This window comes from Dermacentor albipictus, chromosome 9 (assembly GCF_038994185.2).
Source record: "Dermacentor albipictus isolate Rhodes 1998 colony chromosome 9, USDA_Dalb.pri_finalv2, whole genome shotgun sequence".
Taxonomy (NCBI): domain Eukaryota; kingdom Metazoa; phylum Arthropoda; class Arachnida; order Ixodida; family Ixodidae; genus Dermacentor; species Dermacentor albipictus.
The window spans coordinates 29,451,210-29,477,890 of NC_091829.1; the positions used below are offsets into that span (position 1 = coordinate 29,451,210).

The window sequence follows — 26,681 nt, forward strand, 5'->3', positions numbered from 1 at the left end:
GTTGGCAGGTCGTCGCAAGGATGTTTAATCGTGTCTCATTAGTTTTATTTTTCCCAACAGTAAAGCAAGGCTACGTTTATATTCTAAAACCGACAAATGTTCAAATTAGCAAGTTCCTAGGACTTTCCCTCAGTGACGACGGCCCAAATGCGAGAGTGAAACGCGGAAAACGTTCGCCAGGTGACACTTTCTCACAAGAAGAAGCAATCCCTCAGTGCCAACTGTGATTGCCGCATTCGAATACGAGGAAATAGATACAACGAAGTAAGCGAAATTCCCTTTGAAATCCCCATGGAAGTTGATATCGCTGTGCAGTAAGACTTCGTTATAACGAAGTGTGAAGGGGGAGCCAGAATTAGTTCGTTATATCTTTCATTGCATGTATTGCACTGCGATATTCTCTGTGCGGATTTCAGGGGTAATTTCAGTTCTTTGTATCCGTTATTTTCACGTTTGATGGTACATGTATTAATTGATGTCGCGAATTAATAGATATGACAATTCCGGCTCTCCAACTTCGTTATAACGAGGTTTTACTGTACACGCGAAACTCAGAAATGCTCTCGTAAGACAACCCCCGGAGCTATTTGAATTACATATTTGTTGCGCTAAAAAAAGAAAATTATGTTTTAGTTACTCCACAGAAAACAGTATTTTGATTTAGTTCACCATACCTTTTATGAAAATTGCCGAAAAATGCTTGGCAAATCTGTAACTGCACCAAAAGATTTCGTGGCTCTGTAAAGTGTCTTCCCGAGCTTTTTTAAGCGCAGAGGTGTGATAGATGTACAAGTTTACAGATGTGAAGTGGTTACAATGCTTGCGAGGGTTTCGTTAAACTCCAGCTCACAAGTTAGCAGTATACGTTAGAGCGGTGTTTAGTACATCACTTTTCTCTGCTTCGGACGTCACACTAAGTGCACTTTACAGAATCGTAATATGTTCATTGCTGACTTGCGCTTGTAGACTTCATTCCTCAGCTTCCGTTCTGTCGCATATGAGAATATTCGTTAAAAAAATTAATGAACTGAATAACCTAAAACTTTTTTCTGTTTACAAGACCTTTTATTTCGGTTCACAGTACACACTGCAAACCGAGATAGATTGGGCGATTGGTGTTTTGCAACTCCTGACAAGGGTCCAGCGTAACTCAAGCATATGCATTTGCTGCGTGAGATTTACAAAATGTTACGCACAATATTTACAAAGTCGCGAAGTGGATTTCGAACGTGTTTTTGTCATTACGAACAAGGGGGAGCAAGTACAAAAAACGACGTTTACTACGCTACAATACATTTCGGCATTGCAGACCGTAATATGGAACTCAAAATAATAATGAACGGAATCAGTCGGGTGGTAGCAAGCGTTCATTCTAGAGATATCACAAGGCCACTAAAGAAGAAAGCATGACGAAAAAAGAAAGTGGGGGGGGTAGGTACCCCCCCCCTGCTGCTTAGGTACCGCTTAGGTACCGAAGTAGCCGCGGCGTCACTTTTATGCGGCGTATAATTTAACTTTCACATATATACCCCATCAAATTCGATGGGGTGAACATCGAGAAGCACGATTTTTCCGTTCTCTTCTATTCCGATATCAGCTACCGAAGAAAATGCTGCCCTCAAGGTAGCTTGGTTGGCGGTGCTTGTAGTTATCATTTCGTGTACAATCGTTGCACTCTACCGGCGCTAACGTCTGAGGAAGACACTTGGAGGTTAACAAAGAAACTCGAGAAGGGACCGCGCAAAGAGTGATGGAACGAAAAATGTTACGCGTAACGTTAAAAGACAGGAAGAGAGCGGTTGAGAGTAAAACAAACGGCGATAGCCGATATTCTAGTTAACATTGAGAGAATAAAAGAAAAATAAATCATGATAGGTCATATAAAGCGTGGTGCAAATAACAGGTATGACAAGGGTGCCAAGGGAAAAGAAGCACAGTCGAGCACCGCAAAAGAATAGCTGCGGTGGGTGAAATGAGGAAGTCTGCAGTCGCAAGTCGGAATCGGCCAGCGCGATACAGCGGTAACTGGAGATTGCTGGGAGAGGGCCTAGTCCGGCAGCTGACATAAAAATAGGAGGAGGAGGATGACAGTAATCACGATGGTGCGGGGAGATAATTGCCGTGAGGCTGACTTTGCTGCGGTTGTTTTAAATGGAAATCTCTACTCTCTATTTCGCATCAGTCTTTATGCATTGTGTGCATAATGCATAACGTACATGCATTTCATTGTGTACGCAATGCATAAAATGCATTGCAATCAGTGCAATCAATCAGTGCGAGCCACTGTCGCTCGTAGTCCTGGCCCCTCTTGTCAAAGGAAGGCTAAACTTGATTGATTGATTGATTGATTGATTGATTGATTGATTGATATTGGTGTGACCAGCGGTGGTGACGGACACGACAGTGCATTCGTGGCGTCCGTCCTGTACGCGAAAAAATACGGCATTCGTCGGCTCGTCGTCTGGTATCTACCAACAGGAGCGCCGTATAATAGCAGACGGCGGAAGAGAAATGAAACCTGCCGCAGACGGCAGAAGCATTGCAGCGGCTTAGGCGCTCGCGTTCTCTCGCTTTCGGGGCCAAGGTCCTTTATCTCACCTGCGCGTCCTTCCATGAAAGGGCGCCGCTTCTAACCTTCAATCCAGTCGGGCCGAGGGCGTAAACAAGAGATATAATCGCGCTGTTAGTAAACTACGTTGCGCGCAAGAACGGCGTGCGTATGCGGCGCGCCAAGGTCCGGCGACGTGGTGCGGCTATCTCGCTGTATACGTCTGCTGCCTGTGCCGAGATATCGCGTCTCAAGCGTGCTATAAGCGTACGTAGTGAGTACTGGTTGGGCCTTCTGAGGTAGTTTTTCTCTTAGAGGTGAAGGGCGCATTGTCGCTGATTCTGCGTGTGGTCATGACAGACGATTAAACTGCAGGCCTTGGGCAAGTTCATTAAATTACGGTTTTGAACGTTCCAAGGTACCCGCCGTGGGGATTCTTTTGCTATGGCGATCGGCTGATGAGCGCGAGGTCGTGGGCTCGATTCTCTTGTGAGTGCAATACAATGCGAAAATCTTCGCAGATTATCGCAAATGGGCAATGTCCTTCGCTTAAGAACACTGGTATTATACGTATAAGAGAGGTATTTTATTTGATGTTTGTAACTTCTTACGTATGTGCTTCGAGAATATCACAAGCATAGTGAAGTGAATAAGTGTATATCAACCACTCGGTCAGCCTTTTATTGTGATCACAAAACAACATTGGCGTATATTCCGGAGTTTGCAAACTGCGTATATTATGATTGCAAGGAAGAAGAAGAAAAAGAAAAGCTGACCACACAGTAAACGCTTATAGATAAGGAATTTAACACTTCAGGAAACAACATCAATCACTTTGGGTGACCAGAGTAAAGACTAACGCGGAACACACAGCAGGAACTCTCGATAACTTGTCTAAAACGAGATCAAGAAAATCTGATACGTCCGCACGCGCCGTACACCTCTTTCGTGGCGCAAAGTCCTTGCTCATTGCTCTATCGATAGCCTCTGTTCCACAGGTAACACAGAGCGGTGCCGAGCCGTATCTCTCATAACGATCCCGCGACCGCCTCGTTTTATCTAAGATGGCTTTCGCAGATGACTTGCTTCGAGGTCTTTCGCTCCATGAATGAGCTTATAAAGCCTGTAAGGTATGTCTGTAAGCGGCATGCAGGCGAGAACTGTAAGCAACCTTACCTCGTCAGCGAGAAAATCGTCTTGATTTGAGGAAGGTCGTTAGTCGGAAAGGCCGTCGGCCAGGTCGCGGCGATAACACTTTCGCTTGAGTCTAGCTTCAAGGCATCGCCAGGGCAGCCCACGACAGGTGCCGGGAGTGAATGTTACCTCCCTTCAGGCTTTGTGGACGCAATCGGGAACGCCAAAATAGCGCATCAAAGGCAAAAGCGCTGATGCGAATAGTGATGTTTAAAACGTTTCGCGTGCAGCTTGAAACGCGATGGCATCTGCGCAGCAAGTTTAACTATTAGGTGTAAAGTGTTTTAGTAAAACGAGTTTGACGGCTGGGTGTTCGCACTCGTGGTGTCAAGCATGTCATCATGTAGCTGGCCCACTTATTTTTGTCGCTTTCCACAATGTTTCGAGTCCAGCGCATATATGAGGTGGCTAGTTAGGTGCTCTTCAAGTATGCTGCGTAGGCACGAAATAGCTGGTGTTTTCTTATCCGACATTCGTGCAGAGAATTCTCGCCCGGAGCCCCCATTCCGAAAACTGTACAACCCTCGCTAAATTGGAAAAATCTTTACTTCTGCTGCTGTATGCTTTTCGTTATTCCTAATATGCAATGAATGGGGCGAAGCTAAATTTTGGATCGAATTAATTTATTATCAAGACTCGAAGTGTATTCTCTTATAGCACATTTTATGTATTGTGCAATTGACTTCTGTCTATTTACTAATTACTAATTACCACGTTTGCCTACTTTACTGCTGAATTTCTTTCTTTTTCATGTCAGCTCACGCTATCATCCTTTAATCATTGAACGAGATGAACATTTAGCAAAGAAACCATTCAAAGCTATTTCAGTCGCAGTTTTATGCGAATATACTTTTTTTTGCTATTGCTGTTGACTTTTTTCATTTTTTTTAAGTGTCACAGGTTTCTCAATCTTGTATTGTGTCATAGGCACTTATTGGCCAGAAACACGATTCATGGTTACCCAGGGTGTAAATTTAAATAGGAAATTATAGCGCCTTCGCGGGTAGGAGCAGCAAGAGCACGTATTTTGTTTCAATACGGTGCAGCGGTTTGGTGGCCTCAGGCGTTCTCCATTCGACTGCGTTTGCGCTTTAATGTTTACGCAGACGACGCATCAAAGTCGTCTGGACATCGCACAGACGTGCATTACACACCTGCGTCAAGCTCCAATACATCCGAGAGAACTGTGGCCCTATAATGTCACGCAAATGCAAACAGACATCGTCGTCGAAGGTCGTTGAACACGGAAAAAAGAAAGTAAATCAAACGAGAAACTTGAGATGATAACGAGAGTTCCACTTTCGCCGTTCACGTTTTCTTCTACTTTCAATTTCTTTTTTTTTTTTCGTGTTTCTCATCTTTGGCAACTTTTCCTCTAGGGTTACGGTTTTGCGTTTCCCCTCTTCAATATTCTATCGTAAGAACGCGTACACCGACTTGTGGAGAAACTAGGACAACAGGTGTTAAACGAAGCGAGCGCAAAAAGAAAAAAAAAAAAATCAGACGGAGAAAGCGAGTCGAGTGTCAGTCAAACCTAGCCCGTGAGGGGACGACCGAACTTCGCCTATTAGTTCAGTGCAGCACCATGACACTTGTCGTTCAACTGGCCGATAGACGCTATACAGACCCAACCACCGTAGACCGAACGATATATCAATCCGCTCTGACAAATATCAGTTGACTCTGCTGTCTTCGTTTGCTGTATGTGCGCGGAATATGGCAATATTAGGAACTTTAATGTTTCAGCTTTACGCGGAGCGAGGTGAATATATAAAGGTAAGAAAATTTAAAAAATGGCTTCAAGGTATTTATGAGACATAGGTGCTCTATTTTGCCCTGACAGCTGCATCGTGTGTAGGTTATTGCGGCATTCGCCTTCCGTTGCACTGCACGCAATTACGCGCGCGCGCATGCCGTCTGCTACGAGGGCTTGACGCAGATGACAGCATATATAGCGAGGCTGTGCGCCCGCGTTCGCGGTGGTTCAAGTAAAAAATTGCACGCCTTAGTCGTCGTCGTCCGCAACGGTCCGTGACCGTCTGCTACGCGAGACGCCCGCAGACGAATTGAATAAGCAAAGCAGACGACGAAAGATGGAAAAAAAAAATACTAAAGGAAACCCCGAGGAAGATATGCATCGCTGCTTGTTCTGAATGCGTACCGATAGAGAAAAAAAGTCTTATCGATGTTGAAATCAGACAAGAAAAAAGAATAACGAGATATCATTTTCCCTTTGTCATGTCTGCGCCTTCGTCTACGTAGTTCCATTGCTTTGTTCCAAGGTTAAAAGAAAATGGGCTAGGTAATACGGCAGAATTGTGGAGATGCGCAGGGGTGGAACAGCTGCGCAAACTGCGCCTAGAGCGAGCCTTTACACCATCCTGCGCCAAAACGTCATTTTAGCGGAAAATTGCGGCGAGCCTGCGCCAAAGCAGGCAAAAAGCAAAATCACCCTGTCGATGCTTCGCAACTAGCAAAACAAATCAAAACTAACAGCACCTTATCATCATAATCATAGAAGGCCCGTCCGAAGAGTTTCTCACTCTGTAGTGAGAATATAGGCCCGACGTAGTCCGGTTCGCCATTCGTGCATTTTTTTCTGCCAGACGTGCAATGTAATGCCGCTGTACTGTCTTGCTGTCGCATTATTTCGGTGTTCATCGAACCCGCGTGGTACCGCCGAGTTTACAGAAGGAGGATGTCACATTCCAAGATTAAAGGCAAACATTTTCAGTGTTTATGGGGGATGGTTTATGGGATCCGAAAAAGTGCCGCTGCGATCAGAATCGCACGTGGTGCATAGTTCAGAATGGTATTAGCGAATGTGGTACACAGCGAGAGCCGCCACCTCGAAGGATGCCGCCATGTTCGATGATGCAAAACTTTTTGCGTCGAATTTGTGTCGCTGCCCCACTTCGGTGAAATGACGTCGCCGACGCAAAACTATTTGTATCTCGCGCATGCGCAGAGACGCTGGCGCTATTTTTCTTTGCGGCCGCAATGCGTTTACGGCTCCTGTCCGAAAGTTCCCTAACGTGCGTAACATGACATGAGAATTTTGCATGATGTCATGTTCTGTGCAGGCGCGCGTACTCGACTGGTTTTGCCGTTAGCCTTTGCCCACAATCCTTGACTGTCGCACTGTTGCATCCTATGTTAAAACTGACCAACCCTGCCTCTATCGGAAAATGGAAGTAAGCGAACCTTGTCCTACGTGCACCTGGCCTTCCTCCCGGTTAGGTAACCCACATGTCACGGTGTCGGATTGCTTCGGGTTCCCGCCATAGCTGAGCTCCGTATCTCGTTGGTGTCGGATTGCCTGGGCTCGGGCGGTTCTAACCGCTGGATTGGTGCGCCGACGGCGAGCCCTTTCACGGGCGAGTTGTCGCTCGCCGCTTGTCTTACCCTGCCTTGTTCCTTGAGGGAACGCACAATGCGCGATCGTTCCGTCAGTTTTCCGAGTCTGAATAGAAACGAAGCCGGCGCAGCGCACGTGCGAAACCCTTTCCTGCCTTTTCTCTCCCCGGCTAAAGTGAAATGGCTCTGATTGGTTGCGCGCGCGGCGTGAGCGCGCGCCTATGCAGCTGGAATCCTTGCTAATGACTGGCGCTCCGGCACAGCTGTCAATTCGTCAAACCGCCCTTTCCCGCAACTACTATGCTCTGGGAGCAACTGCTCTTTTTTGCGTGACCACGACAACGCCATTTGTGTGTCAATACAACCTTCGCTTGAAAATGCGTTTGTTTGTCGGTGGTGCCTTCTCTGCGCCATATCGACGAACCCGGCCGTAACGTCCTTTGTGCGTCGCGGTGTGGAGGAGCGTCACGTCCTTTCCTGACAGCGCTTGGAGAGTGAGCGTCGCGCAAACCCGTCTCCACAACATCGGCTATATCAGTTATTTCCTTGGTATATGGTAGGCACACGTACGTTGGACCCTGCGCCAAAAGTGCTTGCTGCGGCGCCATATCGGCTTTTTGCCTGCGTCAGGACCTCTCTGGGTGCAGTGGAGAGAAATACGACGGCCCATAAAAAAAGAAACAGCTGTGGCCCGGATTTTGGGTAGTAGTAACTGATGCATAAAATTGGAACATCGAAGTCTGTTATACCGCTCTCGTGATGCCTACTTTCAACAAAGGCAGCCGTAAACTTGAGAAAGTAGAACAGATGTTTTTTGTTCTTTCTCGCTCATCTTTAAGCAAAAGTCAGCGTAATTCGCTGACACATTACGCAAGTCAGCGTAATGTGTGCATTGAATGTAATAAATATAACGACCGAAATGCGTTAACGCACAGCTGCGCAAAACAGTTGTGGCACTTTGTAACCACTCCGATATGATATCTTGCCGTTCATAATATGATTATGTCGTGATGTCATAGCTTTGACCTTTCAATGCATTGTTATGCTCCTCAGCATCATGATCATTGTACACATTTTGAACGCGTGCTATCACACCGGAATGAAATAAGAACGAGAAGAAACATGCTTAATAAGTTTAATGAGTTGAGTTGCAACGTCCAAAAGCAACAGTGGGGCTCTGAGTGATGCCATAGTGGAGAACTCCGGAATAATTTTTACCACTTGGGAAATTCCTTAACGTACACCCAGAGTGTGGTACACGGGCGTTTTTGATTTCCACCTCTTTTGGAGTGCGGCCCCCGCGGGCAGGAGTCGAACTGGCGACCTCGTCCTCAGCCGCGCAGTGCCATAGCCACCAAGTAAAGCTTTAGTCCCTCAATAAGCAGCCAGCGGGCTATGGTAAAACGAAAGAAATCGCAGATTAGGGCTTCTCCTCTCATGCTCACTCATTGTGGAGAAGCGTGCTTTACAGGCCTCTGACACGTGCGTGCAGACGCATTCGAAATCGTGTCGACGCTTGCACATGCAGACCTATAAAACCGTACACTTGGCTAGTCTTCCCAATTTTTGTGTGTGTTTTGTTTAATATCAGTAGATCAAGCAGTTTTTATATTAGCCTCACTCTATACTGTTATGTTATTTGCACCTTAAGGGAAAACATAACGTCATATTCTCCAGGCAGGTTGATTTTCAGACCCGTTTAATCGACTGTGCCGATTGTGTGCATGCAACGGGAGAATGCGCTGGTGGGGCAAGGAAATCATTCCTGTCTGCGCACCTCTCGCTATTCTTTCTTTTTCCAGCCGAATGCATGGATCGCTTAATAACATTACCGAAATAGACAGCCGAGAAATATAGAAACTGCTGAGCAAGCACTCCCTGAGTCGATAATTTGTCAAGGACTAGCCCGTAGTTAAAGGTTCCATTCGCGAGTTCCTTTTGGCATTTACAAGAATATCACATTATTTAAAAGAATCGTTTCAAAGTCTAGATATTACTCGTTGGTACTTACTGGTTGTTTGATTGATTGATTCATGAAGTTAGCTTGCCCAATAAACGCTGGGTCAATGTGACATGCTGGAACAGAGGATGGATGGATAGATGGAAAAAACTTTATTGAGGTCCATCATAACGTGCAGTAGCACGTAGTGGCCCGCTACGCGCTAGTGCGGGCCGGATTAATGTTGAACCACTGGGATTTTTGGCGTACACCTTAATCTAAATACACGGACGTTTTTGGATTCTGGCTAGTTTATTAATCGGCCAGAAATCAAACCTTTCATCGCCTTTTTTTTTCCTTATTTCGGCATTCATACGCTCACACCGTCCCGTGTAATTTTTCATCGAAGAGTTACTGTTGGCTAGGCTGATGTCAAGCTTTGCCCACAAAGTAACCAGTAAATTCGTTCAGCCAACCGGAACACTGGATTCGTGGACCTTTTTACTATTCCCGATTAGACTTCCTGCACGAAAGAAGTTTGTTTACGTACTGCTAAACATATTTTTGTATTATGGTGAAAGGCAGGTTTTCGACGTGAAACAGGAAAAGCAAAATATATATATATATATCAGAAAACACTTACTCCGGTGAATATTTCAGCGCGCTTCGTAATTGTCACCAAAACAAACACCTGATGCTTCTAAACTTAGCATCCCCGAGCGAATGTGTACGTCTGCAGCGTCTGTGTAGGCGCAGCTCTATGTGTAGGTGGAGCTCTATGCACCACAACAGATCGATGCACCGCGAAGCTTGTCGCAGCGGGCCTCCAACTGATGAAACCCGTAGTGGTTGGGTCGTCTGCTTTGAGCTTACTTTCGCGGCACGCGATGGAGCCACCGGCCCTTTCGAGACTGACGACGCGGGAGGACGCCGCCGCCGCTTTAGAGCAGACGACTTCGATCCGCTTATCGTCTGCTACGGGGGCAGCAAGCGAAGAGAGAGAGAGCGGGGAGTGTAACGATAAAAGGAAATCGCAGTAATGGCCACAAAAGCGCACGCGACATAAGGGAAGCGAGTCGAGGGGGATCAGAGATTGCCTGCACGCGGCTCCTTTCCCCCCCACTCTCTCTAGCCGGCTATGCTCAAAGAAGCGCGGTCCTTGACCCAGATTGCGTGCCGGCCTCCGTTTGTGATGTCGTCGCTTGCTTATAGGGCTGCGCCTCGGGCTTTGGCTTTTGCTGGGGCTCGGTGCTTTGGCTCATCTTTTGCGTCTTCGATTCTCCTTCCTTCTTCCTTTCGCGCCATCAGGGATACGCGGAAATGTGCAGAAAGAGAGAAAGGGGTGGGGCTAGTTGCGACGGCGATTATAGGCGCACAAAGGGCCTTTCCAAAAATAGACCGGGAGAGCACTTTCGATGTCGGTAGCCTTGGAGCAGAAAGGGAAATGATGGAAGAAGGCGCTTTGCAGACGAACCGTAAGTGAAGCGGCCTCTTTGGCACAAGAGCAGACGACGTGCCGTAATACACTTCTGCTTTACAGCGTTATTGTGCGTGAGGTGATTGAAAACCTTTTCAAGAATGACTAAGCTAAAGCACGTACTAGGACTCGATCGTGCCAGGCGCTTTGGAGAAAAGCTTGAGCTTCTCGCCTTGACTTGCCGTTTTCTCTTTTCCTAAATAACACTGTTAGATGGCGCGAAGCCTCACAGAAAAACATGTGTTTTCTGTTTTGGGATGAACGTGTGTGAGCTAATGATCTGTCGACTGATGCTGATTGTGTTTTCATGTTTCGATCGACATTCTAGCTGCGGCGTAAAGAAAAATATTAAGAATGGGCGGTCGGAGAAGGGGGCTAATTAACTGCAGTTCTTTGGAACAATGAAGTAACTGTCAGAGGGCTGAAAATAAAATGTGAACTTCGTGTGCACGGTCTTCAGCTGCAGAAGTTTGACGATGAAGCTAGCTAAGTCGGTTGTAGCCGTTTAGGTGAGAGATTTAGACAAAGGAACATGGCGCCGCCCGTATCGTCGACTGCAACTTCACCGGACTATAAATATGAGCTTGCATTACGGGTAAGATTCATTGTTTAGATTCATTATTTCCCTCTGAGCGTAGTCTAAGTACAGCATGTAGATTGAATCCTTACTCGCCAACCCTACATTGGTACTATAGTGTTAGCGTGTATGCTGCGTTATTGTGTTTCATTTTCTGCGTCAGTAGACTCATTCAAGTAATCTATCCGCTTGGGTGGACAGTATACTTTCGGTGAGAAACGCGATCATGTCAGAGAGTTGTCTTCATTGTGAAACGTCCCGCTAAACGTATCCTTTCATGAAAGCGGAACCTTCGCAAAGAGTGAGAGGGTGAGGATAGGAAAGGCAGACAGGTCAACCTGACGAGAGTCCCGTTTGCTATCCCACGCTCGGGGGCAAAGGGGGAATAGAAAGGAAAAAGGAAAAGGAGAGGTTACACAGCGCGCGCGCAGGACAATGCACAAGACTAAAAATAAACGGCCATTCAGGCCTGTGTACTTCAAGAGCTGCACTGTCGTCAAAAGCGATAGTTATCGGTAGTGATAGGTATCTATAGTAGTCTTGCAAGGACTAGTTCGACATTCTGCGTAGCTTCCTTCATCGCAGACGCACGAAACTAGGGAATCCTTCGCCACTTAAAGAGTAGTGGTCTGGATTACACATGTGAAATGAGCGTGTCTGCTATGCTGCTAGTAATTGGTCATTCCGATGTAGCAGCATAAGAGACGACGGAGCAGGGTGGCCCAAGTGCCGAATTGCCACGAGGTTCTGTTTCCGCGTGACCGCCTTCTGCGTCGTGAATTGGCGGCGCATGCTACACACTCTGGGAACCCGACTCTGAAAGTGGTTGGTAGAAAAACGTTCATATAGGAAAATATTTTTGAGGTGTTACAAGATACTAAGAGTTCCTTGGCTATTGAATAATAATAATTAAAAAAAAACAGATCCAGGGCACAGGCTGGATGTAAAGCGGCTGACTAGGTGCTCTACAACTGACGGTGATGCATGCAACTTTGTTTTCTTTCATCCAGTGCAACGAGTCATCTCATGAGATATTTTTGTTTATCACTCACAAAGGTAACAAATTTACTATGTTTTTTTTCTGCTTATGCCCTGCATCGTTCATAAGCTATCCGAAATGTAAACTACAAAGCGGGCGGACGCATAGGCAACACGCAGTGACGTCACAAGGACGAAGGCGACGTATATGCTTGTTGAGGGAAGAATCGTGATAACAGGTGTATAACAAGCAATATTTAGGGATGTGTATGATAACAAGCAATATTTAGGGATGTGTATATCTTGTGTCACAGTGTGACATACCGGTTTTAGAGGATTCGCCAAGAACGGGCACACACCCTAGCTGTGGCGCACGTTGATTGGCGATATTCAGCGATATTCGCTGATTCAGCAATAATTACCAGATCGATGGGTTTTATTGATGCCTGTAAGCTGACATATGTTCAGGTTTTATGCTGGAAGCTTGTCTTTTTTAAAGTTTTTGTTACACAGAATTTCGTCCGGGGGGGGGGGGGGGGAGTCTCATGTTGCAGCTCGGCCTTCTCAGAATTTGTCGAGGGATCAAATACATGAATAATAACTTCACCGCCATTGACACAGATGATGCAAAGCAATCCTTGAAGGCTACGCACTGCCAAAACAAGTAAAATATGTATTTTTTCATAAAATATACTCGTATGCCCCAAAAATTGTGCCCAAAATAACTGATATCAACGCTTCCATGTTTTTTTTATTTAATAAGACACTATCACACAAACTTAAGAACTATATCAGTTTAAAACCAGCAAAACAGTGCATGCCGTTGACGTGAAAAATGTAAAGGCCGTCAAACGAACAAGTTGAGGACATATTTTAATGAAACTTTGTAACTCCAGAACCTTGTTTACATTTTTGTACATATGCAACGGCCAGGGAAAAATCTCAATGACGCTGTCTTTTGTTCTAATGTATTGCTGAGGAGCAGCTGTCACCGTTCGTGTATTATGAGTAATTGCACGGAAATTATATTGGCAACAGAAGGCACATATAAAAAGCCGTAGTTCTGCAAAATGCACGTGTACAAGATACAATGGAATGTACACATGCGAAGGTACAGCTTGATAAAAGTAAAAAAAAGTGTAACTGGAAACAATGTTCGCTGCACGTATACACAAAGCCTCGCAACCAGATATTTAAATATACGTATAAGTCTCCAATAAATCTACTTATCTAAGAAAAAAATCTGCGCGGCTCTGCTATCGCAAACACCAGAGACCAGTGGTGCTGGGCGAAGGCCACTAAGGTAGTGACAAACCGCACACAAGACACGAGCGCCGGCAAAGCGACCCTACGGCGTCCGTGACTGGCGTGGTCAACGCCGTAGTAGACGCCGCGGTTGTATCCACTCCACGCAGCGGCGGGCGAGGACATCGAGGCACCCTAGCTGCCCCCGGGGAAGAACGTCCATGCTCCCTCGCCGCGTTGCGATGCTGTTTTTATACTCTGCTTTCACTCTCAGCTCTCTCCCCCAGCTCGGCGAAGCTGCGCACGTCAAGAGAAAGCCAGGGAGCTTGAAACAGCTCCACTGTATAATGCGTCAAACAAGGCAACATGCCAAAATATGTTAAACATGTTACGCAATCACAGATCACAGAATCCTATAGGGCCCACGTACCCCCTCCCTCGACTCCCCCTGATGTATAGCCCGCGATGGAAGGCGGCGCGCTTCATCTCCGCTTTCCTCCGTTGCGAACGCAAAACTGAGCCGTCATCGTCGGCTCATTCATACCCTCTCCCTTCCCTCACTCGGACATACAGCATGCGGCGCGCGGTCGCAATGTTGTTGCCCTTGGACGTTATTCGGAACATGACGGGGATGGCAGGCCTGGAGTGTCCATGTAGTTGCTGTAGCAATAATATAATAAGAGTATCCGGCAACTGAAGCGTCCCGTGGCCCATTACTTTCCGCAAAGGAAGTAACAAAATCGGGCTTTCACCATGTGACAATTTGGCGCGCTGCGACAATGTCTTTATTTCTTTTGTGGGGCGGGGCACCGAAGTGGAACAAACGCAAACGCCACACTCGAATGCCTCCTTTGGGCACCTAATGCGGTTACCGAAGGAATATCGAAAGAAAACGTGAGACGCTTGGTTCACAGAGAACCCTGCGTATACTCCTACACTGGCGAGACAAGACTTTCGGGAGAGGTTACGCTCAAGCGAACGTCTTGCAATCTGTCGAGCTCCCACAGTGATTGCGGTGAGCGACCAATATTTCTTTTTCTCGTCGGCTACCCAGAAAGCGTCAAAAGCTCTGCGAGGCTATAAAATCCACTCGGCCTTCGAAAAACGAACGCGCACCGAAGTGCGCCACGCGGTGGTCGGGGAAACGCGAGAAAAACGAATGCGCTCTGGCTGGCTCTGGCAGCCTCTGGATAGCGAGAGAGAGAGTAAACGTTTATTGTAACAGAGACTGTTTGGTTATGGTGGGTGAAGCCCCTCCTCCAGGGCCCCACTGGTTACAGCGGCTCGCCGGGCCTGGTCAAGGGTCGCCAGTTGGCTTCCCAATTCCACTTCCGCGAGTCGCGCCTCCCACGACCAGTTAGGTAGAGTGTTGTCTAGCAGCGGCGAGGTGGCAGCCGCCGGACGTGACGCGCACTGGAATGTTATGCGTTCCAATGTCGGTGTTCCTTCGCACCACGGGCAAGTGTTGCTGTATTTGTCTGGGTACATTTTGTGTAGCCTGTATAAATGTGGGAAAGTGTTTGTTTGCAGGCGGCGCCAGTCGCGTGCTTGCCTCCTGTCTAGGCCTGGGTGAGGAAGGGCTTTGGTTCGCCTGCTTAGCCGTTGTATCTGGATAGCGAGAACAACAAAATTGAACAGGTTCAATGCGTCCTCACGAATAAGACTGAAAGAGAAAATAAATAAGAACGTAGTTACCTTTGCTGGCTTTAGTGTCTTGACATGGATGCTTTGGCGCAGGTGAAAAAAAATTTCGAGGACGCTTAAGCTTCCCGGCAACTGGAGCGTGTGTAACCGTTATGTTTACCGGGAAATGCTTGCCCCGAGTGCTATGCACGGAGGCGGGCTTTGTGGTGGAATCACGGCCTATTGCGTGGGCGCGCCACTCCGTGGCCTCCAAGACACCCGTCGCGCCGGTGCGCTCGAAATGGCAAACGCCGCGGCCGGATTATGTGTGAAGGGGTTTCTTTGACTTATCGCACAGCAGACAGACAGACAGACAGACAGACAGACAGACAGACAGACAGACAAGGAACTTTATTTGATCCTGAGGAGCTTCAGTGGAGGCCCCTATCGGGGACCCGCGGAAGCCGCTGGCCGCGTCCAAGTCGGGGCAGGAACACCGTGATGTTCCGCCCTTTCTCGGGCCCTCTGGATTGCCTCTAGTTGTGTCTGGAGCGATGGGCTCCGGAGTGCCTCTTCCCAGTCGGCTTCGCTGGAGAGAGGGCCGTTAGGTAACGCGGGGCATTGCCAGAGCATGTGCGCTAAGGAACAATAGATCTCATTACAGTCCGGACAGCTCGAATCGACGTCTGTGTAGATACGGCTGAGAAAGCCCAGCGAAGGGAATGAGCCCGTCTGGAGCATTCTAAGTAAAACTGACTCAGACCTGTCTAACTTCGGGTGAGGAAGAGGATAGACCCTTCTGCTAAGCCGATAGTGAGATATTATCTCGTGAAAAGGAAGGTATGTTTTCTCGTAAAGTCAAATTGCAGTCTGAGAGCTATCATAGTTGTAGGTTGAGTGCAAGTCGTAGTTTACGATATTTCTACGTATTTTAACTTGAGAAACTCAATTAGTTCGGTCAATCCCTTGCGTCACATCGAAGACCTGGGTATAAGTGGTTCGAAAAATATATTTGTCGGAGCGACGTCTGACGCGGGACGCAGACGCCGGATATTCTGCGACTTTGGCTCCTTAACGCTGCCGCGTTAAAATGCCGATATTCTTTTCTGTGACATGACGGCACAATTAAACGCCACAATGCTTCATCCCATCGGACCTCGCTGCGTGCTTTGTGAACTTGTCTGATAGCGTGTTGATTGGGCGTCTCTTGTATGGTCCGGTCTACGACTTCAGAAAAGTCAGTGCACTTTTGGCGTCAAATGTTTATAACAACATTTAACCCACAAAGTTCCGGAATTGAAAATCTAATGCACGACTGTGGAAATGTCAATGCACAATTCGCATGAAAGGTTGATGGGAATTTATACCCATAAAGATTCGGCATTGAAATCCATGCGCTCCGTACAATCCGCGAAATGCCGCGACGAGCCCGCTCGACATCAAAACGCCTTTGCAGCTTCGGGCTCGGATGGGGGCTCCTTGCGTTATGCGACTCCGGGTGCATGGACCTTGCCGCGAAGTCCAGCCCGAGTTCGCAATGTTCGCGTTTAAGTGTCTTTTCGAGCGCGAAAAAGTCATTCTCGACAAAATCCAGAGTGATTTGCGGCGCCAGGGTTTGTCTTGGTCGGCAGTGCATGACAGCACGAAAACATTTCTGGTGGGAGGGGCTGAAGCCCCATAAGGCCTCCTCCCCGTTCCCCTCCCCCCGGCTACACCCCTGATATGCACAAACATATCTGCCGAGATAGCGACCGACTCAGTAAGAAGCCGCGCCAAACACGGGAAACAATAGCCAAGGTTTGTAAAGCAGCGATTTGGGCTTGTTGGCAAGACATCGTGAGGCTTATAGTGAGTTAAACAGACAAGGACGAAAGTGAGACGTGACACACACAGGCGCTAACTTGCGCTTGTATGATGTACGCGAAAAAGCTGTATATATGTATGGGTCCCTTGGTCGAAATAAAGATTGTTGCAAGTTAGCGCCTGTGTGTGTCACGTCTCACTTTCGTCCTTGTCTTTTTTCACGCGCTATAAACCTCACTTTAGCCAAGGAAAGCTTAGCTTTAATGCAGTCATTATTTATTGTATTATTTCTGGTATGCAGGTGCGTGTTCTCCTCCGTCGAACTGCAAGAGTCAAACTCGAAACGACACATTTCTCTCGCCACATTTCACTCGCAGTGGAGTACAAACCGTACGGAGATGATCCGGGCGACTCACTGACACGCGAATATGCGCGAAGACGTCGTCGACTTTGACCCAGATCGTTGGGGCGCGACGCGCATCGTCGAATGCGGCAACTACCGTGCAGACGACGACGAGCCGCCACCTCGAGCAATGGCATAAATAATGGACGACGACGACCACGACGAGGCGGCTCTCATCTGGATATCGCCTATATACACACCCCGAGATTGACTTCTCGCTCTGCTTCTTTCATTTTCTTGTATTCTCGTTTCTCGCTTTGCGCTGCTTCTCCTTTTGTTTCTGTCGCGTGCCGGAGGTCGCAATCTGCGCGCCCCTGGACGAGCGAATCTATAAGAAACGTTGCGGTTGATTTGATGCAGCGTAGCTCTCCCGCATGCATGCGGGGCCACGATTTGCCCGCGCGCGGCGCACGCGTGGATCGCCGCCCTTCGTTCTGACCTTGGGCTCGATTCTCTCTCGAGAGAGAGACGCGGAGTGAAAGTTTGGGGGGGGGGGGGAGGCGAGGTCGCGACGCAACTACGAGAGAGTTGCACGTGCAGAAGACGGCTGGGCGCCCGCTTCCCGCGCTCGGGGTGTCATATGTCTCAACCTTGTTAGCACCTACGCGAATGGGCAGGAAGCTTTACCGGTGTCTGAAACAAGGAGGTTATGAAGAAAGAAAAACTCGAGCTGTGGATGTTCTTTCTCCAGAACTGTGGGAATCGGCGTGAAGCGAAGCCTAATTGGTGGATCGGGCAGTCGATATTCACGGCGCATCTCGATACAGTATTAGAAAAATTTACGCCCTTTGGGGCGTATGTTGTCCCACAACGATAATCGTCATCCGTGTTGCCCGGGTTTCCTTCCTTTAACGCTGCGGGCCCGGTACTTCCCAGTCACGAACGGCATGCGCGTTATCAGTGTGACGCAGCATTCTCGACAGGAAAGTAGCGAGCGCCGAGTTTTCAGGAAAGGAAACGCAAACAAGGCAGATGACGATTATTGTTGTGGGACAAATATACACCCCAAAGGGTGCAACAGTTTTAAGAGTGTACGAGGCGCCGAGTTCAGTGCAGCGGCGACGAACGCGCCATGCGTTCCCGCAGGTGGCGGAGAAACTAAAGCCCCTTGATGTTTGAAAGTAGCGACACTCTCCTCCTCACGGCGCTTTCCTCCTCGATTCTCCTCGCCCGCCGGCTGCGCACGGCACGCTATTCCTCCCTGGCTACCGCGGACGGGCCGCAGGATTCTATGGAGGCGTGTTATTTTGGGCCAGTTGCGCGCCCCAGTGGGGTTGAAAATTTTGAGAAATGCTAACAGCAGCATCGATAATGCTAGAGGCAACATTTATGACGAGGTTGGTTTTTTGCTAAAGCCGTATGAACGGGGTATACCGATGTAAAAGGAGCTTTTGAGGCGAGTTCTATACTCCAGACAATTTTTCTGCCGCATGATGAGATGCTTTATTTCGTGCGTCTGATATAGTATTGCTTGTGACACATCCCTTTGTGTGTGGCTTATTAAGCGAAAGCCTTAGACCTCTGTATCAAGGTCCCGTTGTGGGCTACAGAAAATATCACGTGACCGAAGGAAGGCGGGAAGCGAACCAAAGCATGTGCAGCCACGCATAGGAGATGATTAATGATAAGCAAAGTAATGATTGATTAGGATTGGATTAAGATGAATTCGGGTGTATTAAGAAGAGTTAAGGTGGATTAAAGTTCATGAAAGTGGATCAAGGTGCATAAAGGAGGACAAGGTTGGATTAAGTTCGATGAAGGTGGGTTAGGGTGGATGAAGATGTGTTGAGGTGCATTAAGGACGATTATAGTGGATTAGGGTGGATTAAAGTGCATGAAGAAGGATGAGGATGGATTAGGAAGGATTAAGGTGCATTAAGGAGGATTATGGTGGGCTAAAGTGAATTAAAGTGAATGAAGAAGGATAAGGGTGGACTAAAGTAGATGAATGTGGATTAAGGTGAATTAAGGACGATTATAGCGGATTAGGGTGGATTAAAGTGGATGAGGAAGCAGTACCGTTGGTTAAGGAGGATTAAAGTGCATTAAGGAGAGTTAGAGCAGATTAAGGTCGATGACGTTGGATTAGGGTTCATTAAGGCGGACTCTCGTGGATTATGGTGGATTAAGGTCGATTAATGTGGATTCGGTGGATTAATGTGCATTAGGGGGATTATGGTTGACTAATCGGGCTTAATACTCAATGAACCCTTATTCACCTTAGTCCACCCTAATCCACCTTAATGCTCCTTCATCCACCTTAATCCAGCTTAATACTCCCAATCCACCTTAATACAACCTAATCAATCTACATCGCCCCTAATGCACCTTACCTACCATATACGTTCTTAATCCTCCTTTATCAACCGCGATCCATTATATACCGTCTTAATCCTCCATAATCCACCTTAATCCTGCTTAATAGTCCCAATCTATCTTAATACACCCTAATCCACCTCTATCAAACCTAATCCAGCTCTATGGTCCCTAATCCACCTTAATCGGTCTTAATTCTCCTTTAGCAACCATAATTCACCTTAATCCACATTAATCGGCCTTAATCCTCCTCCACCCACCTTAATCCTTATTCATGCATCTTAATCCTTCTTAAGGCACTCTAATACACCTTAATCTTCTTTAATACACGCTAATCATTAATCCTCCCTAATCCATTTTATGTCAATCACTAATGATTCATTAATTACCTTGGGTAATCATTCTCTTATGCAGGCGCGGACATGATTTGGGTCACCTCTGGCCTTCCTTGGGTCACGTGATACTTACAGTTTACAAGGCGACCTTGAAACAGAGATCTGAAGGCTTTCGCCTTAAAACTTAAAAAAAACTCAATGTTGACTAGCTAACGCTCATCACCTGCAATAACACGGGTATACTTGCCACTAATTTTTTCAGGGCGCCAAGCACAATCTATAAGGCTGCACTTCCGACTGAATAACAACAGTTCGCGACGTGTGAGGGGAATATTAAGCATACTGAGGACAACCGCAACAAAAACGCTGGTGAGCGTTTATGAGCGTGGTGGGCGTGGTGAGCGGAAGAATGAAAAAAAATGCAGCATTACGGGATGCTTTGCTACGAGCTATAAGAAAGACGCCTCAGCTCGCAAACAACGCTGTTCTTTGTCGGAACAAAGTTCTTTCGGCCATTGTCATGCAGCCACTACTTCCTGCGCAAGCCGTCACGCTTTCCTTGTGGTATCATAAAAACCGCATAACCATCTTCAGGCTTCTTGCTGCAGTTATATGCGCAACAGCCCGGCATAGCGCTAGCACATATAGCAGGAAACACGGCGTACAACGTTCGCTACGCCGAACTAAAGCGCCGAGCCAGCCGTGCCGAGGAGGAAAATGGCGCGAACGAAAAAGAAAAACACAAGCAAAACTCAAGATCCGCGCGTTTCCAAGGGCAACGGCAGGGAGACCAATCGTCGTGCAGAAAAACGGGGGAAAAATTGGTTACCGCGGGGGGAACGCACAAGGGGCGAGGAGGAGGCGAGGAGGTCGCGCGGCGGCGGCAGAGTTCAAAGAGTGTCGCTACTTTCAAATCATCAAGGGACTTTAGGAGAAACGCGACGCAGGCGCCACCGCCGACCGCAGCTTCTAGGCCTTCGTACGCCCGTGGCCTCCGAGATACACCGCGGCGCGCAAAGGCGCGCGTGGGTAAGTCTCGGAGGCCATGGTACGCCGCCAAAGCTCTCGCGCGAGAGCACGTGCGTGCATTGATGAACTGTCGCTTGCGCGTGCTCTCGCACGTGGCAATTGTCTCAGAGAGCGGCGTGACGTGGGCACGAAACATGTGTATACGTACGGCTGCGCGTTAGTGGTCGGAGCGTTTAACTGTTGTGGTACGACGCCGGTGTTCGAACCCGCCGTCGACCGCGTAGTTATGTTATTTCTCTGTGCGTGTGCTATTGCGAAAGACAGCAGCAGGTCATTTTCTGCCGAAGTCCGGCAGGATTCGTTAATCGATCTTCTCTTTAAGAGCAGCAGTGGTTTCAGTGATTGTTCCCGCCCTGACCTGGATTACTCAGACAGCAGCAGGTCCCTCGCGGCCCAGTTATTTCGGATGCTCACAATGTTATTTTCGCGGCTGCAGTATTTACTTGCTGTGTCAGTGGAAATACGTGTGCAGACGTCACCACTCTGATGGTCTGCGCAGGGCAGAAAATTGCCAAACTCTCTGCGCACCGAAGTTTCAACTTTAACTTGCCGTAGGACATGTGTTCGAGTCCCACTGGTGGTGGTGGTCAGGCTCTTAAACACCGGGGTGATTAGGAGGTGGCGGAGTGGCGTAGGCAGAATGTTTTTTTTTTTTTGGAGAAGGGAAACGCAATAGATCGGGGGTGGGTGAGGGGTGGTGCATGGTGGCAAGGATACCACTAAGACAAATATTTCAGGTGGGGGGGGGGGGGTAAGAGGCGGCACGTAGATGGTGTGCTCCCCCTTCCCCTCTTGGCTGCGCTACTGGTCTCAACCCCTCAAAATTTTAGCTACGGCGATATACAACTCGGCACAACTTACGTATATATATGATTATGTCATACGTATACATAATATGTGTATTATATCAATTCTACAACTGGTACAGCGCAACATACATATATACAGCGCAACTGGTACAGCGCAACATACCTCTATATGTTGCGCTGTACCAGTTCTAGAATGCAATACCAACTCTCCCAATCCTCAACCCTAGTGCATTATATGTTTATAATACGTCAGCAATGTGTCCAATTCACACGCGAAAATGGAGGGAATAAATATATTTCGAAATGGCCGCCGTAGTACGCACAATAGCCCTTCCAAAAATAATTCCCAGGTATGGCCCCGATGGTGGTAGTTGCTAAAGTTGTGCTTTTCTTCGTCCTCTGGCGAAGGTAAAGCTGATGTTGAGGAGCTGGCCTTGACGATGACGCCACGATAGTGAAGATGGCTTGATGATGACGCTCGTAGGCGTAACGGATTGGATGGACGGCGCAGCAAAGCCAATTTCGAGGTTTTCATATGGAGTGTGGGGTAGCTTCCACAACTTCATACACTTCTTATAAACTGCCAAGACGTATGACTGACCCGGAATTACTGTTACGTGAAGGCGCACGTCAAGCAAGATCTGTGCTAGGAAATTCGCTCGAAGTAGAATCCACAGGAAGCTTGAAGAAAGTGTTTCGTGTTTTCCGCTTCTCTTTCAGGACGCGCTCACTGCAGTCTGAAGCTCAGGAGACAATGGCCTCCGAGACCTTTAGTGTTCACAGCCCCCGCATAGAATAGACATTGCCCCCGCGTGCTAGAAATCTCGGAGGATAGTGTGAAACCGTAGTTTCATGTTGAACTTAAAAAGAGCAACAATGCAAGCGACAAGGGAGAGAGAGATAAAACATCTTTATTGAAAAGTCCCTGCTGGGTTTGAAAGGGGAACGGCGGGACCGGAAGGCTACACTCTAAAAACAGTTTACACCCTTTGGCGTGCCCCTTCTGCCACAACACAACGATAATCGTCATCTGCCTTGATGCGTTTCCTTTCTTTAACGCTGCGAGCCCGGAACTTTCCAGTAACGAACGGCACGCGCGTTGTCAGCATAGAACAGTTTAAACCCTTTGGAGTGCCCCTTCTGCCACAACACAACGATAATCGTCATCTGCCTTGATGCGTTTCCTTTCTTTAACGCTGCGAGCCCGGAACTTTCCAGTAACGAACGGCACGCGCGTTGTCAGCATAGAACAGTTTACACCCTTTGGAGTGCCCCTTCTGCCACAACACAACGATAATCGTCATCTGTCTTGATGCGTTTCCTTTCTTTAACGCTGCGAGCCCGGAACTTTCCAGTAACGAACGGCACGCGCGTTGTCAGCATAGAACAGTTTAAATCCTTTGGAGTGCCCCTTCTGCCACAACACAACGATAATCGTCATCTGCCTTGATGCGTTTCCTTTCTTTAACGCTGCGAGCCCGGAACTTTCCAGTAACGAACGGCACGCGCGTTGTCAGCATAGAACAGTTTAAACCCTTTGGAGTGCCCCTTCTGCCACAACACAACGATAATCGTCATCTGCCTTGATGCGTTTCCTTTCTTTAACGCTGCGAGCCCGGAACTTTCCAGTAACGAACGGCACGCGCGTTGTCAGCATAGAACAGTTTACACCCTTTGGAGTGCCCCTTCTGCCACAACACAACGATAATCGTCATCTGTCTTGATGCGTTTCCTTTCTTTAACGCTGCGAGCCCGGAACTTTCCAGTAACGAACGGCACGCGCGTTGTCAGCATAGAACAGTTTACACCCTTTGGAGTGCCCCTTCTGCCACAACACAACGATAATCGTCATCTGTCTTGATGCGTTTCCTTTCTTTAACGCTGCGAGCCCGGAACTTTCCAGTAACGAACGGCACGCGCGTTGTCAGCATAGAACAGTTTACACCCTTTGGAGTGCCCCTTCTGCCACAACACAACGATAATCGTCATCTGTCTTGATGCGTTTCCTTTCTTTAACGCTGCGAGCCCGGAACTTTCCAGTAACGAACGGCACGCGCGTTGTCAGCATAGAACAGTTTAAACCCTTTGGAGTGCCCCTTCTGATAACGCGTGCCGTTCGTTACTGGAAAGTTCCGGGCTCGCAGCGTTAAAGAAAGGAAACGCATCAAGGCAGATAACGATTATCATTGTGTGGCAGAAGGGGCACGCCAAAGGGTGTAAACTGTCCTTATTGTGTAATACCGCAAAGCTCCCTTTTGCGTCAGACGCAAGCCAGGCCTTGAAAGCGTAGCGGCGTCCTCCGCCAGCCGGACAGCCCAGTGCTGGTCCTTCTGTGCATTCGCTGAACAGTATAGCCTCCCACTCTTCAGTGGTTTTTTATTTTAGCATTGTAGTTTATGCTGTGTCTGATATTGTTTGTGGCTGATGGGCATGTCCGTATAACGGGATGAACGGCTGCACGTGGTGTATTGCATGTCTTACAGTGTGATGGGTATGCTTCAGGATATATTCGGTTCATGAGTAGTGGTGCAGGGAAGGTGCTATTTTTTGTAGACGTCGCCATGTAGTTGCTTGATGTTTGTTCAATGATTTGTCACGAGGAGAGCACTTGTAGCGAGCATTTCGATAGCATTCGCGGATTTCTCCGTGTGTGGTGAACTCATTTGATCTCCCATTTGTTCGCACGAGGGAAGTGTTCTTGATCTGGTTCTGGGGTGCGTAGTTCTGTTTGTGTCTCTTTGGGGATTCGTTGTCCGGTGAGAGATGGGCGACTCAAGGGGCGCTCTGATGATGCTTGCTCGAGCTGCGCATGCTTTGTAGTCGGTGACGATGTATGGTGCCGTGGACGAACAGAAAGAAAACGGACGAAAGTTCGTTTCCTTGTGCTCGCCACTTTCCTTGCGCTGTTGCTCCAAGTTCAACATGTGCCAACCGGCCCGTGTGCGCATTTTTTCGTAGTTTTGTGCTAAGGTTAGGTGATGCCCATTACATTGCGGACATGACATTTCTTTCCGGCACATGCGGCTTGCAAAATCGTGGTCTTCAAGATTTCTATCCCATTTTTTCTTTTGTGTTAGCACGAGGGAGCCGTCGTTGAGGTGTATGGTGTAGACGCCACGAACTTCATATGCTTTTGTGTCGATGTCTGCTGCCTTTCTACCGTCTTTCTGAGTCTCCCATTCCTCAATGTCTTGCCCTGGAGCGTGGCAACCACACAACCACATCACGTCAGACCAACGCAAGATTCTGTCGCCTACTTTTTGTGTTCCCGCTACGGCAGCGGTGCCCCTTCAGCGCCTCGGTGTAACGTGTTTTTCCTTGCAACCTCGTTTTTGTGCTAAGAAGGGCTCGAAAATGCAATTGCAATTACGCCGAACAGACGTAAAAGTAACGGGGGAGGGGGAGGGGGTGAATAAAACGAAGGCCGCCATGTATCCCGCGGCCTCACTCGTGTGGTCCGTGAAAATCGGAAAAAGCCGTGACCCAGAAAACAGACGCCGTGCGTGCAGTAACCGACTTACGCCTTCGCGCGAAATGACGGGTTGCAGACGACGTTAAAACGGAAGCGGCACTTGACCCCTGACCGAAGCCTTGCGTGTTCAAACATTGGTGGTCTGCGATATACGCCCCGCGTACGCCGCCAAGACATTTATTAAGTCATTAGCGAAGCGATTGTAAGCCATAGATGAAGGGATGAGAGGAAAAAAACCACAGGCTATACGGCGCTGCCCGGTCGTGGATAAGACCATCTTACGCGTACGACGCGGAAACAGACGACTCAGTAAGCGAGTGCTTCAGTCGCCATGGCCAATCACCATCGCTTCTTTTTTTTTTCGTTTGCTTTTTCCGTTACTGAAGTGTGTCTGTGCATGTGTGCGTGCGTGGCGTAATAGAAAAGAAAGTGAGATTCCGTTTGAAACAAGCTCTTCGTCCTTCTGAAGACAAAATGGAAAGGGAGTGAAGCTTGCAGCGCAATTCGAGTGGCCAGCAGCAAGCCGTACATGCCACAGAAGTAGCTCAAGGCGAAGCCGAAGTAAGAGTCACCGCAGGGCTTCAAGGTGAAGACTGGCATCATGGTGGTCGGTTTCTTTTTCCGGGAAGAGGGCAGAAGGAGAGAGAGAGGCGATGCGAGGAGAGTGGTAGAGGACTGTCTCCTGCTCAATTAGGCCTAACGAGCAAGGGTAGTCAGGGCAGACGTGAAATAATTAGATGAAAGAGCGCCCCCTTGAAGAGCAACATTATGGCGGAGTTTAATTGCAGGTGAGGAACAAAGAAGACAAAAAGGAAAAATCCCTTTGTTTACGCCAAAGCGCTGACCAAGGCGAACGCTGTGGGACGGGCTCTTTGTTCTTGCCATCTCATTGAGTGCACATGCCATCTCTTGGAAACTGCTTTAATGCTGTAATACTTGACCTTACACTGTTATTCTGCGTACTTTTCAGTGTATCGTTGAACCGTTTGCCGTGAAGCCAGGAACGTAGATTTGCCAAAATTTCCTGTTCCGTACGAGGTTAATCAATAAATCAGTCAATATGCCTCGGTGTGCCTCAGGCACATGTATTCGAAGGCGCTAACTCTGTGCATATGTGTATTGGCGAAAAGCTGGCGTGACCAGTAAACTTCGCCAAGTGTCGCTTGACAAGATTTTCCTGTGATGCGAATTTACCGCTGTTATCCCGGCAATATATTTTTGTCGCATTAGATACCGGGCTACGCTTTCACGTTTGAGCTTCATCGGGTCCGGTATTCCAGTATATGCAACGTCTGCGTAATACTGAATTGGCGGACACTGGTAGCGACGTCTCGGGACGCTTCGTCTTACCAATTGTGGCTTATAGACACGTTTCCATGTGTGTTCTTTTCAAAACCTAATTAAAGAGAACGTGCTCACGATTATGCCGGTACCGAACATTTCACACCAGCGAAGCAGAATGCACTTAGTTACTGTAATAATGGAGACTTTTAGTCTGTCCGCTATTCCAGCAAACGGGAGCGGTTTGGGCGGATTGCCGGATTTGCGGGGGCGTAAACGTGAGCGGCCGGAGCTG

General features: G+C 48.0%; 1 protein-coding gene across 16 annotated transcripts in view; it reads left to right on the top strand.

Annotated features, from left to right (window-relative positions):
- Nucleotides 1–26,681, top strand: part of LOC139049833 (uncharacterized) — a 349,117-nt gene that overhangs the window by 36,161 nt on the left and 286,275 nt on the right. The window contains exon 6 of one of the 16 annotated variants that reach the window (XR_011508598.1): nucleotides 17,043–17,131. The exons of the other annotated variants lie outside the window; for them this stretch is intronic. The gene's annotated coding sequence lies outside the window, so the exon portion shown is untranslated. Of the gene's footprint in view, nucleotides 1–17,042; nucleotides 17,132–26,681 lie in introns of those variants that run through there. 16 annotated transcript variants of the gene reach the window in all.